Source organism: Pseudopodoces humilis, chromosome 2, assembly GCF_049639895.1.
Source record: "Pseudopodoces humilis isolate 2021_Gansu_Grassland_sample_001 chromosome 2, ASM4963989v1, whole genome shotgun sequence".
In the NCBI taxonomy this organism is placed as follows: domain Eukaryota; kingdom Metazoa; phylum Chordata; class Aves; order Passeriformes; family Paridae; genus Pseudopodoces; species Pseudopodoces humilis.
The window spans coordinates 66639878-66655745 of NC_142201.1; the positions used below are offsets into that span (position 1 = coordinate 66639878).

A 15868-nucleotide genomic window follows, 5' to 3' on the forward strand; every position below is an offset into this window, starting at 1 on the left:
GACACAGAAGCACTTTAAAAGACAGCCACAAAACTGGAGTATTGTTTTTGTTGCAGAAAGAATTTAAAGGGATATTGCCTCAGAACAGTAGTATAGTTCTAATGTACCTTAGATTGTGTGTAGATCTGTCTGAATTTGAGCAAAAATTAGTTTGAAATGTCTTTCTATACAGTCTTCTGTTGCTACAATTTATGAAGAAATGTAGGGTAGCTGCCAGCTGCACAAAAGGATAGCTTAAGAGGATGGTGAAAGATGTAAGTCAAAACCAAAGTTAGAAATGTAACTTCTCTCAGCCAATATACCAAAAAATTACACATATACACATACACTTATGTTACATACAGCAACAAAAGGGGTCTTAAAGATTTAGGGACCTCCTGCATTGGTTCATAGCTCAGACTTCTCTAAAGTGTGTTGCATAGCTGTGTAAATTTGTGTTGGATTCATTGCATGAAAGAGTGAGGACCTAAGCATTTGTCCCAACCTTTAGATTATTTTGGATGTGCCTCTCATTCCTCTGCTGAATACACCTCTTTTTTTCCCCATCCCTGTCCCCCTCATCCTGATCTGAATGCTGTTCCACAGATGCATGCTCTTTCACGGCTTATCCAAAAAAATGCTGTAGTAAATTATTTGAGACTGAGTCACTTATGTGTCAGATGGCTGCTGAAATGATATGTGAATGGCATCTCATGGTCTTGCTCATTTTAAGAGATTCTTTAACATAAGCACAGATTTTTATTGAAATAAATCAATTTTACAAGGAGATTTCAGCCATTGGATTTATAGTAAGAAAGAAACTTTTTATTTATTACATTAGAAAGACCACAGCTGGGAATGCACCCATTAATAGACACAAACAGATGGATTCTGACAAGTCTGTGAACTATTCACACTCTTCTTTAGCAAATATTTTGCTACAATCCCAACTTGCAAATGTTACTTCAGAAACAAATATGTAACTATCTCAAGGCACAAAACTAAAGAGTCATGAGTAATATTAAAATATTGTAATTTCATTATGCATATGGTACTCATTTGAAATTTAGGAAGTAGTGTTTAAAAACACACCCAAGTTCAATAAATGTTTTAAATTATAAATAAAGTCATAGAATCATTTAGACTAGAAAAGACCTTTAAATTCATCAAGTCCAAGCATTAATCCAGCTCTGCCAAGTCCACCATTAAACCATGTCCCTAAGTGCCATATCAACATGTCTTTTTAATACCTCCAGGGATGGTGACTCCACCGCTTCCCTGGGCATCCTCATGCCTAACCCTGTTGGTGAAGAAATTTTTCCTAGTATCCAATCTAAAGCTTCCCTGGTGGAATTTGAGGCTGTTCCTTGTCCTGTCACTTGGGAGAAGAGTCACAATCTTACTATACCCTTCTTTCAGGCAGTTGTAGGGAGTGATAAGATCTCCCCTGAGCCTCCTTTTCTCCTCATAGGACTTGTGCTCCAGACCTTTCCTCAGTTTTGCTGGCCTTCTCGGGACACACTCCAGCTCCTCAGCATCCTTCTTGCAGTGAAGGGCCTGGAACTGGATACAGGATTTGAGGTGTGGCCTCACCAGTGCTGAGTGCAGGATAATCCCTGCCCTGGACCTGCTGGCCATTTGCCTTCTTGTCCACCTGGGCACGTTCTAGCTCACATCTTGCTGCTGTTGACCAGCACCTCCAGGTCCTTTTCTGCTTCCCAGCCACTCTGCCCCCAGCCAGTAGTGCTGCATGGGGTTGTTGAGACCCAAGTGCAGGACACTGCGCTTCTCCTTGCTGAACTTCATACAATTGACATCAGCCCTTTGATCCATTCTATCCAGATCTCTCTGGAGAGCCTTCCTGCCTCCAGCAGATCAACATTCCCACCCATCTTAGCCTCACTTGCAAACTGACTGAGGGTGTACTCAATCCCCTTGTCCAGATTGTCAATAAAGATACTAAGAAGAACTGGCCCCAATACTAAGCCCTGGGGAATACCACTGGTGACCAGCCACCAGCTGGATGGACCTTCATTCTACACTGCCCTCTGGAGCCAGACATCCAGCCAGTTTTTTACTCAGCAAAGAGTGTGCTTGTCCAAGCAATGATCAGCCAGTGTCTCCAGAAGTGAAAAGGTTTGAAAAGCTTTACTAAGCTTTACTAAGGTCTAGGTTGACAGCATCCACAGCCTTTCCCCCACCCACTAAGTGGGTCACCTTGTTACAGAAGGAGATCAGGCTGGTCAAGCAGAACCTGCCTTTCATAAACCCATGATGGCTGGGCCTGATCCCCTGGTTATCCTGCACATGCCACATGACAGCACTCAAGATGATCCACTCCATGACCTCCCCTGACAGTGAGGTCAGGCTGACAGGCCTGTAGTGTCCTGGATCCTCTTTATGACCCTTCTGTTAAATTGGTGTCACATTGGCTGATCTCCAGTCAACTGGGACCTGCCCAGTTAGCCAGAGCTGCTGGTAAATGATGGAAAGTGGTCCAGTGAGAACTTTTGCCAGCTCCCTCAGTACTTTTGTGTGGATACTATCCGGTCCCGGACTTGTGTGTCTCTCTCTAAGTGGTATAGCAGGTTGCTGACCATTTCCCCTGGGATTGTGAGGGTTTTATTCTGCTCCCTGGCCCAGTCTTTCAGCTCAGGGAGCTGAGTACCCCATGGACAACTGCTCTTACTATTAAATACCTGAGGCAAAGAAGGCATTAAGTACTGCAGCCTTTTCCTCATCCTTTGTCAGTGTTTTTCCCTTCATCACATAAAAGATAGAGGGGACAGTGGTCTTCAATGTCTTCATAAACGGCTTGGATGCAGAACTTGAAGGTATACCATGTTTTGCTGATGATGCTAGATTGGGAGGAGCTGTTGACTTCCTCAGAGGCAGAGAGGCCCTCTCTCTGCAAAGATACCTTGATAGAGGGCTAGGCAATCACCAACAATATAAAGTTTAATAATGGCAGGTGCCAGATTCTTTTGTTTCCAGATGTCTAGTGAGCAGAAGTTCCCCATGACAAAAAGGGACAGTGATTTTGAGACTTTTCTCAGCTGCTTACAGAATATTTTGTCTGACTCTTCATCCTGTTTGTGTGGTCTACAGCAGACTCCCACTAGGATGTCTGCCTTCTTGGCCTTGCCCCTGATTCTTACCTATGCACACTCAACCCAATCATCACTGTCATCAAGCCCTGGGTCATCAAAGCTCTCTCTAACCTACAAAGGTGTCCCACCACCATTCCTTCCTAGCCTGTCCCTTCTGAAGAGTCTATAGCTACTCACCGCACCACTCCAGTTGTTTGAATCATCCCCACGTCTCTGTGATGGCAACTGTGTCGTAGTTTCCCTGCTGCCCAGTGGCTTCCTGTTTGTTGCCCGTGCTGTGGGCATAGGTGTAGATGCACCTCAGGTGGGCTGTTGATCTATCATTAAGCAGAGAAGTTCCTCCACCTGAAGTTCCTCCCAGAGCTGTGCTCACAGGTGCCACCCAGAAGTGGCACTGAGAGCAGGGCTCACCCTGCAGGTAGCACCTGGGTGGCAGCGTGCTCCTGCCAAAGCTGTCGGGGCAGCTGTGCCAGCCGTGCTGGGTGTGGAGCTGAGCGAGGCCGTGGCTTTCTGCCAGGGGATAGCACTGCTCCCTGGTTGGGCTGGCACTGCCTCGGCATCCCCCCTGCACATTGCTGTGCCACACCCTGGTCACCAGCGCTCCCTAAGGGCTTATTTTAAATGTGTGGCCCCCAGCCAGCTGCTGTCATGCTAGGTGTGGGTTTTGGAGGCTCAAGGCTCATCATTTCAGTTACACTGAGTTAAATCCTGGCCCCTGCCACAGTCACAGGGCGTCTGTTTAGATGTAGAGAAGTGAGGATTTTCAGCGAAGGCTGGCACCACTTCCATTTGTGGAAATCACCATCTGAGAGAAGGTAAAAGTTCATCTTCATAATAGCTCACTAAACAAAGTAGCAGAAACTAATTATACAATATAAGCAGCTGCTAGAGGAGTTTGTAGTAAAAGAAAAATAATGGGTGGTGGTCTGCTGCGTAACAGTATAACTTGTGACTCAGATGATGTACTTGCAAGTAAAACCAATGTGTAGCACACATTTCAGTTGCTAAACATTAATTTGTAGATTTAAAGTTTTATTCAACATCACTGTATTTCTGGTATCATAGGAAGGTGAAAATGACAACTGATTCCTCTTTTCTGCATTATTTATTACTTCATTTACTTTTATCCTATCTTCTCTTACTTTTCTCGGTTGAGAATTTTCAAGCCCCATGACAGTATTGAGCCTACCAGCTTCCATTGAATAAACTGGGAAATTGTATTACCAAAAAGAGAGTGAAAATTCAAAACGTCAGTAATCACCATAAACATGCATAAGCAAACATATATTGAGCCTCTACGTGAATTTCTGCCACATGGTGAGGTGTTTGGGACGCACCCAGTTTCTTTCCTGGGAACTTCTACAGCTTCATTATCAGCTAAAGATTTGTATCGTTGGTTTTCCTGGCAGTCACTTTAAGAAAAATAAATAATATCTCTAAAATCAGCAGAAACACTCTGAATTCTGATGTAAGGGTGGCTTTTATCATCCTGACTTGATCTACTCCATCACTCCTGAACATAAAGAAACATTAGTCCACAGAGAATCAGAAACATACAGTTTTATATCAGCTTGGCAGATGAGTATTTTGGTAATCACATTTGCATTCTCTGTCTATCCCTAACACCTCCAAGTGCTTTTGTTTCAGAAAAAAACTGATAATTTGATTATGGTCTGAATTAAGCAGAGCACTTAAATTATAAATTTAAATTATTAAATGTTCAAATCATGTGGACTAGTCTGTTTTGTTATATTGAACTTGTAAACACACAATACATTATTTTTAAAAAGATTATCTGTTAAATCAGTATGGTTGGATATGTGGGTTCATCAGAAAGAGGAAGGTACCAGTGATGCCTTGAGAAGCTACCTGTAACAAAGACAGTGTTAAAGGAATAAAGTAAGTATTTACTGCAAGGCCTTCAAAGGATGCACCTTGGGCAGTACAAGAGCCTGGCCAAGGCTACACCCAAGATGGATGTCAGATCACACATTTTCACACTTTTATAAGTTGGGGTCCATTTACATACTGGAGTTAATTGTCCAATTACAGCTTCAAGTTGTGAAGTCCCATCCTCCCAGACTGCTTTCCTCAATTTGCTGCTGTTTATACTTTTTGGACCTGGAGCTGCAACGCTGCCCTTGCTTCTCGGGCTGGAAAAGGATTGTTTTGTCTAACTACACTGTGAAGAGAGCTTGCTAACACTTTATATGAAGTCCAGAGTTATATACCAATGCAGTACAGAATCTGGAAAATACGAAAGCTAAAACTTAAGCATCACCAGAATATCCATATTTCCAGCATATAATAAAACAGAAGATATATTATCTAATCTGATTCAAATAGAGGACAAATACATTTCAGAATCTAGGTTAGACAAGACACCACCAAATAAAACTGACTCTGAAACATCTGGTTTGTTTTATACAAAACCATAAACATGCGTAATTACTAAATGGCCTAAGCTGTTTCTTTGGAAGGCACCCTAAAAAACAAGGACAGCAGGACAAGTGTTTACAAAGCCAAGGCATATACATTAATCATGGCATGGCAGCATTTTAAAGAAACTATCAAATTCAGAGGGATTATAAAACAGCTGGGATGAATTGTAGGTAAGGAACTGTTTTAAATCTCTGGATTCTAGGTCACAGTAGAGGCTGTAACACAGGGCACTCGCTCTTGTACTCTTTTGAGTTGCTTTCTCTTAAGGGAGAATCCTGACTTGAAGAGGGCTGGAACCATTATCTGTTCTTTAATGGGAAGCATCAGTTGGTGCAGTCATTAGGGATCTTGAAACAGGGAAGAAGTTTATTGCTGTGACAGATCGGGCAACATATGGAAGGAAGTAAGATGTTCTCCAGAGACAGATTAAGTTTTTGCCAAGGCATTTTACTGAAATTTTGGAAAATAAACAGGTCATTAATTGACTCCAGATTTAGCTACTGCAAATTGTGCAAAGATGTTGCAAACCAGATGCTTTCCCCTATTTGTTTTTACAACCCTTTCTATTTATAGATGCCCTTATTTGATGACTTACTTCTTTAATAGAGGGCATTGTTTTACACCGGAAGTCTCATCTCAGTTTTGCCAGTCAATGCCTGACTAAAACATACATGTTCACACAATTGCAGGGATGAAACACTCAGCAATAACATAAGTAGGAAATAGCCAGTAGGAAGAAGTTAACATTTAATTCTTCCCTGGGTTTCATAGCACATAACAGTTTCCAGCCATTCTCTATGCAGACCCTGCTAGTGAAATAGTAGATGCAAAGACTCCTATCCCAAGGACAGCATCCTTAGACTTGTCTTGCCAATGAAGGTGTGAATACAATCCATGTTGGCATTTCTCTGGCTTCCCAAGCTGTGTGACACAGATATTGATGTACCTGTCAGCCCTGTGAGAGCATAGCTTCAACTTTAACTCCAGATTTAGGTTGGAATCCAAAATGGGAATGTAGCAGCCAAGTCAACTAAGCTGTACCAACTGACAGAAATACTTGAGAAAAGAAATACTCATTCCTTTTCCACTTAGGCTTCTTTTGGTCTTCAGAATGCAGACTCTATTTTATGCTCTATCCACACAATCTTGATTCATGTTATAAATAACATACAGAGTGAAAAGCATCTGCCCTGACTTGAAAGCAGTGAGTCTAGTGGGGATGCCTTCTAAAAGGACTGAGCTAGTCGCACCAGGTCCTTTGCAGTCAAGACAAAAATAGGTACCTCTGAAAGCCAGTCCTGTCATCCTGAAATAGATGTGTGAGACAAGGGGAATGAATTGCCCTAGGATGGTGCTTATTTCTTGCCATAATCCTAGCCAAGTGACAGCACCGAAGACCTGCTTGCAGTGACAGACTGGTAAAAGCCATCTCTTCAGCTGCCACCTAAGTGCCTTTGATATGGAAATCAGTGAGCCACTAGCAGTGCTGAAGTTTAATTTTAGAGACTGCTGCTCATAACATCTCTGGCTTCATTATAAGCTACCTGCTCAAGTCAGCAAAGCAGGAGAAGGAGCTGATGAGGCACCTGAGACTTCAGTGGCACTTGTACATGCACTTAAAGGTACATGATTTGACAGTAACCTGCCAGTGTACCTGAACCTTGCGTAAGTGTATTTCTTAATTTCCAGTTTATTCTGGAGAGGCAGATTGGGAATTATACATCTTTAGACGACATTTTTAATTCATTGTAATAAAAGCTGCATGATTTCACTAGTGAACCCTAGCAGGCTTAGCTAAGCAACAGGGGCAGCATCCATGCAGAATTCATAATGCATGTTTTAAACTGCATTTCGAGGTTCACTTTTCAAACTAGTAGGTAGTTATTTGATGTATGAATATTTATTCTACTGTGCCCTTGGTCAGCACAAAAGGCTCAGGTGTCCTGATTTTCAGAACAGCTGCTAGTGAATGCCTAGGAAAGATTATAACATGACAAGTTTATGGTATGACCTCTTAGCTTCCAGGTTTCATTAAACAGTTCTTTGCTGGTGTTGTTAAGAGGGCTGCCAATTAGGAGCAAAGTAAACGGGAGGTTTATGATGTGACTCTGCACTTCCTAGCTGAGCTACACCTAAGTTTGTGAGACACACTGACTGTTTCCTGTTTGAAATGTTCTGCAGACGTGTAATCCCTCACAGCACAATTGCTATTTTAAAAAGTTATTTTCATGTCATTCCCAGGTGTCATGGTCAGAGTTGCCTCCATGTCACTAGTCTGAGCAAAGTGAAGTGCCACTAATCTGAGCAAAGCGGGAACAAAGTTTATTTTTAAAGCAATACAGGCTTGCTATAGTGGCTTGAAAGCAAAACATTCAGAACTCCATTTGGTTTTAATTTATCATCCAACCTATTATGTTTGGTAACATATTAGGAACCAGTGAGGATGTTATTTGTCATAAGCTTCCCAGGACATAAAAGGAGAAAAAATAAAGGCTGAAATACATGAATCTTTGCTTCATTCTTTTGCAGTCCAAGAAGAGAGTGCATACAAAGGACTTTAAAGCCAATTCCAGTCTCAGCTACATACATGCAAATCCTGAGCACTTACAGGGTATACAATGAATTCTGGCTTGGAGTAAAAGAACTCCATAGAAGCATGGTCTGGAAACTTCTTTCAGGACCCAGTTTTGCCTTAATTTCATGTCTCTGTAGCTAAGAACAGCACTGCCCTGTCAAAATCTGATGGAACAAGAGGCAAAAGAAATTGGCAAATATACAGGACCAACCTTCTTCACAAGTCAGGTGCAATTTCAGTTTTGCAATATTTGTTGCCCAACTTGAGATACTTCAAAGAGGTCTTATGTCCAGACTGAGGAAACCAACCTTCCCAGAAAGTCAGAGCTTTTCAAGTGTCATGGAAAATAGACCCAAGATGAGTAGTTCCTTTTGAAGATTTTGGCCAAGGAATTTTTCCAGTAAAACTACATTCCATAAACATGGAGCAACACCTTAAGTAGACAACAACAAATGAGGAACACCATGAGGTTGACTTGAAACAGAGCTGTATATTCAGACAGTGGGACAGGGAGAAAGCCTGTAAGAAGGATGTGATAGGATGCCAGGATAAACATTAGGGCAGACAGCAGTATTTTCATCACTCTGTAATTGAGAGAGTAAAAAGAAATTCGCAGCTGGAATGGAACTTATCAACCAACTCTCTTGGTGTGCCTATTTCGAGCAGAGGGGGAATCAACAGAGGAAGAGTCTTGGTAAGTGGCTGCTGGAGGAGGGTGTGCAAGGGAATGTGTGAGCTAGAGAGGGGAGAAGGGAAGTACACCTGTACTGGAGACTGGCGGAGAAGAAAGGAATGTTTGCTGGAAAATAGTTCATCTTGCCTGCATTGCTGCAGGTTTTAGCCTTTTTCTGGCCCTTCCTGTATACTGGAAGCATTCTCCAAAGGCAGGTTATGGGGGAAGAAAGCTGCAGGCTGCCTGCCCTTTTTCAGAAGGAGCAGCATAGTGGCTGGACAGGGAGCTCCAGGAAGCCCTTTCCTCTCTGTTGCTTGTGCTATTTGGTGGGTTTCCACTCTGTAAAAAAAAATCCAACAGCCTGCAGCTTTATCCAGTGAGACACATCAGCTCTGTGGTGTGTATGTAGCACAGTGCAAAAATGTGAGTGAAAAGAAGTATGCAAGAAATTTGGAGTCTAAAAATGAAATGCTTAAATTATGCATGGAGCGATTGGTTGCTAGAAGACAAAAAATCCTGTCCAGGGACTTGTCCAGTTCATAAATATCAATACTGTAAACTGTCCCACTACTGTTTTATTGTTGAAGTTCTGCCAGGAATTATTGTGGGGATTTGTTTGGGCTTTTTATTTTTGTTAATTAAAAAATATATATATATATATATAATTTATACTCCTAAATTTTATGATATGAAGAAATAATTTGGGATTAAAAGCTATAGGCATCATGCTTTCTGCTCCAAACAGACAGGTCTATACACAACACTTGCTATGGGTTGTGCTAAATTCTAGCTTTGGGTAAGGAATAAATGATCCATGCATGTCTCATATTCCCCCAACTTCTTTATTTGTGAGGTTGTTAATCAGACACCAGAGTGGATGATATTATGCAGCCAGATAAGTGTGCAGGTGTGTTGGTCACACTTGCTGTGAGGTGGTGGCTCAACCTTGAAGCTGGGACTTTGACCAGATTCTCTGTTGTACTGGGCCTTTGTCCTGGTTCTGGTGACCTGGGGAAGGGAAGAAAATGTCATGTGCACCATGTTCTGCAGGGCATGGACAGCCCCATACCCCGACCCCACGGGGACAGATCTCAGTGCTGTACTCAGTGCCCCCACTCGCCCTTGGAGCAGCAGCACAGAACTGCCACATGTCACGCCAGATGTCCCCACAGTGCACCAGGGACAGTGGCTGCCACAAGGCTTAATCCAGTTTGCTGTGTTAGGGAGATGGGACAGGCAGAACATGTCACCAGCCTCTGCAGAGGACATCCCTCTCCAGGAACAGTTGCCACCCCACCATAACCTAAACCTTCCCCATGCATCAGCCAAAGCCCCTAGGTTTCCAGGAAGAATAACCAGCAAAGGGATGGCTTTGCTGTACCTAGTGGCTGTCCTGGTGGTGATGGCTTGGGGACTGTAGACTAAAAAAAGAGCAATTCCAACTGTCAGTGATCAAATACTTTATATGTATCCTACAGAGTACTTCCCTGTGTGCAAGGCTGCAGTCCAGCCCTAGAGTCCAGACTCAGTTTATTGGTTCGTGCACATTGCTCTGCAGAGCCACATGTACAACCCTTCACCCTTGTTACACAGAATTGATAAGATCTGATAACATGCATTTAATAAACACATTAGGAAATCTCTGGCATTCTGCAAGTTCAGACAATAAGTGTCTCATCTGAAGGAATCCACTACAGGTGGAAGACCATTTTAAAAGGGTATTTATTTTCTCCTTAGCTCATGCAGTTACAAGAGATTTTGGCCTGCTTCTAGTGGACTGATATTGCTTGTAAGGAAAATTAATCTTTCTACAAAATTGTGTCTCTTTTTTTACATATAGGTACCAAAATAGTTAAGAAAGGCAAGGATTACTGTTATCAGTCAGGAAACTGGTGTGCAGAGACAGGTTATACAACTTCCCTGAAGTCTTTCAGCCAGTCACTTCCAGCTAGTCCTGTATCCTAACCATCGTGTCTGTCTGCCTTACTGGGCCAGAGACTGAAATCATGCAACAAGTATTCATTGATTTCAAGGAGCCTGGAGAATTTCATGTTCCCATACACCAGTCCCCTGCTGCTGTATTTGAAATAGTGTTGCCAAAAATTATTCTGTTCTGCCTTGTATTTTAAAAACTTTTACAAAATCTGTCTTTGGCATTGGTTCTCTAGCACAGAGAGAGGGGGAAAAAAAAATCTGTCAAAACCAGATCAAAAATTGAATATTTCATCTCTTGCCCATTTGATCATAATAGTACTGGAGTCCTGTTGGAAAGAAAATAAATAGCAAAGCCCTTACCTGAAGTCGGCAAAGGCATGAACCTTCAGCTCAGGTAGGAATGTTTTGTCTGTGAGTGAGTGATACCAGCAGTAGGGTTGTGTGGGGATTTACAATGTATTTGGATAACTATAGGAAACTAAGTTTATCTAAACACTTCTTTACCTTATCAGTGTGTTACCCAAACACTTTGTTAGTGAGACTGTGAGATTAGGATGTGTGTAAGCCCACCACTACTTAAATATATTTACAGAGTTCCTGTGGGTTTAGTATTAGGAACTCATGTATAGATTCAGCAGATGGAGTTGCACTAAGGGTATGGAAACTACTTTTAGCTCATTTCTGTCATAATACTCTCCAAATACTTTAGCAGAGGAGGTCTGCTGCCTGAAATGTCTTCCTCTCTTTTGAGCTTCATTACCCAAATGTTGTGTTTTTTCCTCAATTTGCTGTTGAGAACCACTGTCTTTAGGGACTTTACACAGTGTGGGATGCTGGCTATTCCTTGTTTATGAAGAGTTCAGCTAAGGCCAATGGAGTCTCTATTCATACATTGGTGTGGTTTTACTGAGGAAAAGTGTTTAAAAACTGAACAGGACCGAGACCATAATGCCTAAATTAGCAGTCAGGCACTGGATGAAACAACTGACCTATTCCAGTGATTTTACCAACCATCCAGGAGCTCCTGGTCCCTTCTAAGCCCCTGGGAGAGCAGAAGGGACAGAGAGGTCACATCATCTGAGCCCAACATTGTGGCCAACAGACCAGCAGCTTACACTTCACCAGAAAATGTGACAGGAGGGCACAGACAGGCTGTGCCCAGGGAAATACTGTCATTCCTCGGGCTGCAGCCACAGACCACAGGAGCAGTTATTTTGATGCATTTATGCACTAGCAGTGCTGTTAGCAGCCCACATTTAAATAGGCCGTGGGGTGGTACATCTGGTTAGCTCAGGTGAGAATACAGACTGCCCACTCCTGCTCAGAACAGGCCCAGTGGGGTGGCCACAGGTCAGACCAACCCAGTATCATGTGTTGGCCAGTGGGCAGATGCAGCTATTTTTGGAAAAATATAATGCTGGGATAGGCATACATTTTGATTTTGTACATGTTGTATATCCTACCTGCATTCATGTGGTTCAAGGAGGTCCTGAGCCATCAGCTGGAATTTTGTGCTTATTGGCCCTTGCTGAATTTTTCTTCCAGGGATTTTATTCTTTTTTGAATTCTGCTAACTTCTGGCAACCACAGTATCCTCTAACAATGATTTCTAGGGGTCAGCTCTGCATATATGGAGAACTGTTTATGTTCATTCATTTTGAACCTACCTCCACTTATGCTCCCAACTTTATCCACTGTGAGAAAAGACCTCATAATTGCCAGATGGTGGGCAGACATTTGTAATAGCGTAACCATGTTTGTTGTTTTGCACTCAATTACTTTTCCAAAAAGTTTTAAAATCCACTTTGCTTTATTTTTGTTCCTACTGAGCACTTGTATTGGATTTTCATAAGGCTATCCAAGATCTGTTTCCTTAGTGATAACAGCTCCATTAAATCTCATCACTGTGCACTGTGTTATCTTTAGAGTGCTTTTTGTCCTGTATATTTATCAGCTCTCAAAAGCTAAAATTTTAAGGCCTTCTTGGTCAATATTGTAGTAAACACCTTCAGTGTTTACAGACAATTTCTGTTTTGACTGACAGGCTAATTTGGTATCATCATTATATTTTGCCAACTCATTATTCGTTCCCGTTATAAAAACCATGTATGGATAGTGAACAAAACAGGTTCCAACACTAATATCTGTGTGAATCCTCTGGGAACCTAATCCCATTGTGAACACAGATTATTTATTACTACTTTTGTTTCCTGTCTTTAAGCTGTCATTAAACCACAAGTGGCCTTTTCCTTTTTATCTGTGATAGCTGAGGTTTTTTATGATTGCTTGGTAAAGGATCTTGGAGAAGCCTTTATCAAATCAGTTACTATTCATTTTGCTTATTTAACATCCTGAGCACCTCCACAGGAGAACTGATGAGATGAATCACACTTTCTTGCCTTGACCCTCATCTTCCTGGCTTTTTGCATGTGTCTTTATTCCCATAAGTTTGCCTGAGTGGCTGGTCAGTCAGTCACCTCCCTGCCATCCTTTTGTTCCCTAAATGTATTACTGTTGCACTCCTGCACATCATTTCTAATTCTCTGTTTCTGTGCTGTGACCAGGCCACTGATGTTCTTGTAATCAGGAGGTATTTTATGTAGCAGTACTATCCATTGAACATGTGGGTCTTAAAATGCAAATGGATATTCCTCTGATGCTGGAACAGAGACACTGGAAGAGAAGAAAAGGATATCATGTACTATTCAGAAGACTCATCTCCCAGTTTGAAGTTTGTCTTCAAGGGTGTGTGTGAGCCTGTCTCTCATGCATAAGAAGCTCAGCGTAGCAGTGTTCATTTTTAAAACTCACTATCAGACAGTTGACACAGCAGCTGACTTTCCTCCAGAACACATCAGTATCAGGCTCTCCGGTGAAACAATCCTCTGTTGTAATTCCGTGCCGCTATTAGCCGTCTCCATCTCGCTTCCTGGCGATGCAGAAATCTCACATAAACTATTTTCCTTTTGCCCTGGTCTGATTCCTGGCAGCCCCAGCACAGATGGGCTGCAGAGCCTCGGCACCCCAGCACAGCCTCAGGAAGAAAGTCAAAGTGCCACTGAGCCAGAGGGAAGTATTTCTGGCTGCTCTAGAGTCCTGCTGTTTTGTGCCCTATATGAAAGAGTTTGCAGCCTGTAGTAATCCCAGCAAACAACTTTCAAACAAATGTCTATGTTCAAACATAAAACATTTTTCCAAAACAGCAGGCAATGGACTTTTGCTTTTAAAAGTCCTGGTCCCAGATATAGGATTCAAAACACATGAAGTTAAGTGACAGCTTCATCTTAGACACAGCTTTGGGTTCCCTGCATGTGAATTTTTGATCTTCTTGAATTTGAGAAAGGAGAAACTGCCTGTACTTAGCACATGAGCTGCTGTGCAGGCATCTGTAAAGGCAGAGACAAGCAAAAAATATAAGATGTCTGGATAGGATAGGGATATATGGATAGGACTTCAGTACCCAGGATATACTGTGTATATAAGGCCATAATCCAGCAAACTGAACTATTTTTCTACCTGCAGAATTATAGAAGGGAGTCCAGAGATCAGAAAGCTGAAAGAAGATGCCCGAGTTTTTTTCTTCTGTGACTTGAAAACAGGAGTTTCCTGCTTCTTTTAACTACATGTCACTAATGTTAATAACAAATGTGCTCCTCTAGTGGATAGGAAGCTGTTTTGTTCTCATAGGACCAGTGCTTTCTAATGAAGAGAGGCCGTCAAGTTGCCATTAAATTTTAGATGTGAAATAACGAGATAAGTGCAACTAACAATAAAAGGGAAATGGGTCACTTCGGGAAGATCAAGTGGCTGATTACTGTGTGAGAACAGCAGGTTCAATCCAAGCCTGGAGAACGCTGTGCCAGGTACAAGATCACAGACCTATTTCACAAATCACTGCAGGGTGTGCATTCTAAGATGTAAATCAGCAGTCCTGTTTTATATATAGACATATTTATTTATTTATTTATGTATTTATTAGTATATTTATTCATTCATTTATTATTTGTTTGTCTATTTATTGACATTTATTTATGGGAACACAAATGTGAAAGTGCTGTTCATCTGAATTTATCCTCAACTATACCACTGCAGCACAGCCTCATGGAGTAATACTCTTAAGGCCAAGGTGGTGTGGAGAAACTCACACTGTTGTCTTGCCCAGCAAAGCCAGCCATAAGTAGATAGTTTGTTCTCAGATATATTTTAGCATTTCTGGAGTACATTGTGTTGTTTTCTCCAGCTGATGTCAGCACCCCACTCGCAGTGAAATGGAAGAAGATCTCAAGTACTGCTTGAGATACTGCAGTATCTATGGGCAGCCCTGGGGTGATTTTTCCTGCCAATAGTTCACTCCTTCTTTCTCACATTAAATGCCATTTCAGGGAGAAAAGGTAGCAGAGACACATAATCAGTTAACAGAAATGAAGTGTTGCAGTTCTGCCTGTGAATGCATGCAGAGAAGAAAGAGTATGACTTCTTGGGCTGACTTTGCCCGTTATACTAAGTCTGTGCAGTCATCAGAAGCACTGTGCTATATGAATAAGTGTTTAACTAAAGATTCCTCATATCCCAGAGTATTTCAGTATCCATCAAGTCACTGATTGTCATGTTAGATGTGACTTGTGGTTATTACACTAAGATATCAGTGTGGACATTTCTGGTTAGTTAGAAAACAACACTAATTCCAGACATGGTTTTATGAAGGAATCTCCTTTCCTGCATGGATCAGTCACAGCATGGGAGCATGGGGTTGGGTTTTCATCTTGTGGGCTGTGCTTCTGTCAAGACTGGTAGCAATTTCAGGTGTATGCTGCAGCTCCCTCATAGTCCTTGTAAAATGCACAAGGAAGCTTTTATATTGAAGTGCTTCTGTGAGATGCATTAGCATGAAGTTCAGTGTTGCAGTATTAACTACTCCAGAAACAGTCTGTAGACTGAGACTGAAATATTAATTAGTGCTATTATGTAACAACTTAGATTTCTGTAGTACTTCTTGTCTGAGAGGTTGATGGCCAACGGGGTTTCCTCATCTGAATGACACATTTTTGAAAATAAACAGTGAGTGTCAAGGCAGTCACCAAACAAGGATACAGTCATTTTAAAAGTATGCAAAGAGGGCTACTTCTTTCTTTCGCCATGCACAACTTCAAGCAC

The 15868-nt window shown here is 41.9% G+C and overlaps 1 protein-coding gene across 6 annotated transcripts in view; it reads left to right on the forward strand.

Moving 5' to 3' along the window:
* STARD13 (StAR related lipid transfer domain containing 13) overlaps positions 1–15868 on the forward strand; it is a 285456-nt gene that overhangs the window by 154560 nt on the left and 115028 nt on the right. The window contains exon 1 of one of the 6 annotated variants that reach the window (XM_088068381.1): positions 8771–8800. The exons of the other annotated variants lie outside the window; for them this stretch is intronic. The gene's annotated coding sequence lies outside the window, so the exon portion shown is untranslated. Of the gene's footprint in view, positions 1–8770; positions 8801–15868 lie in introns of those variants that run through there. 6 annotated transcript variants of the gene reach the window in all.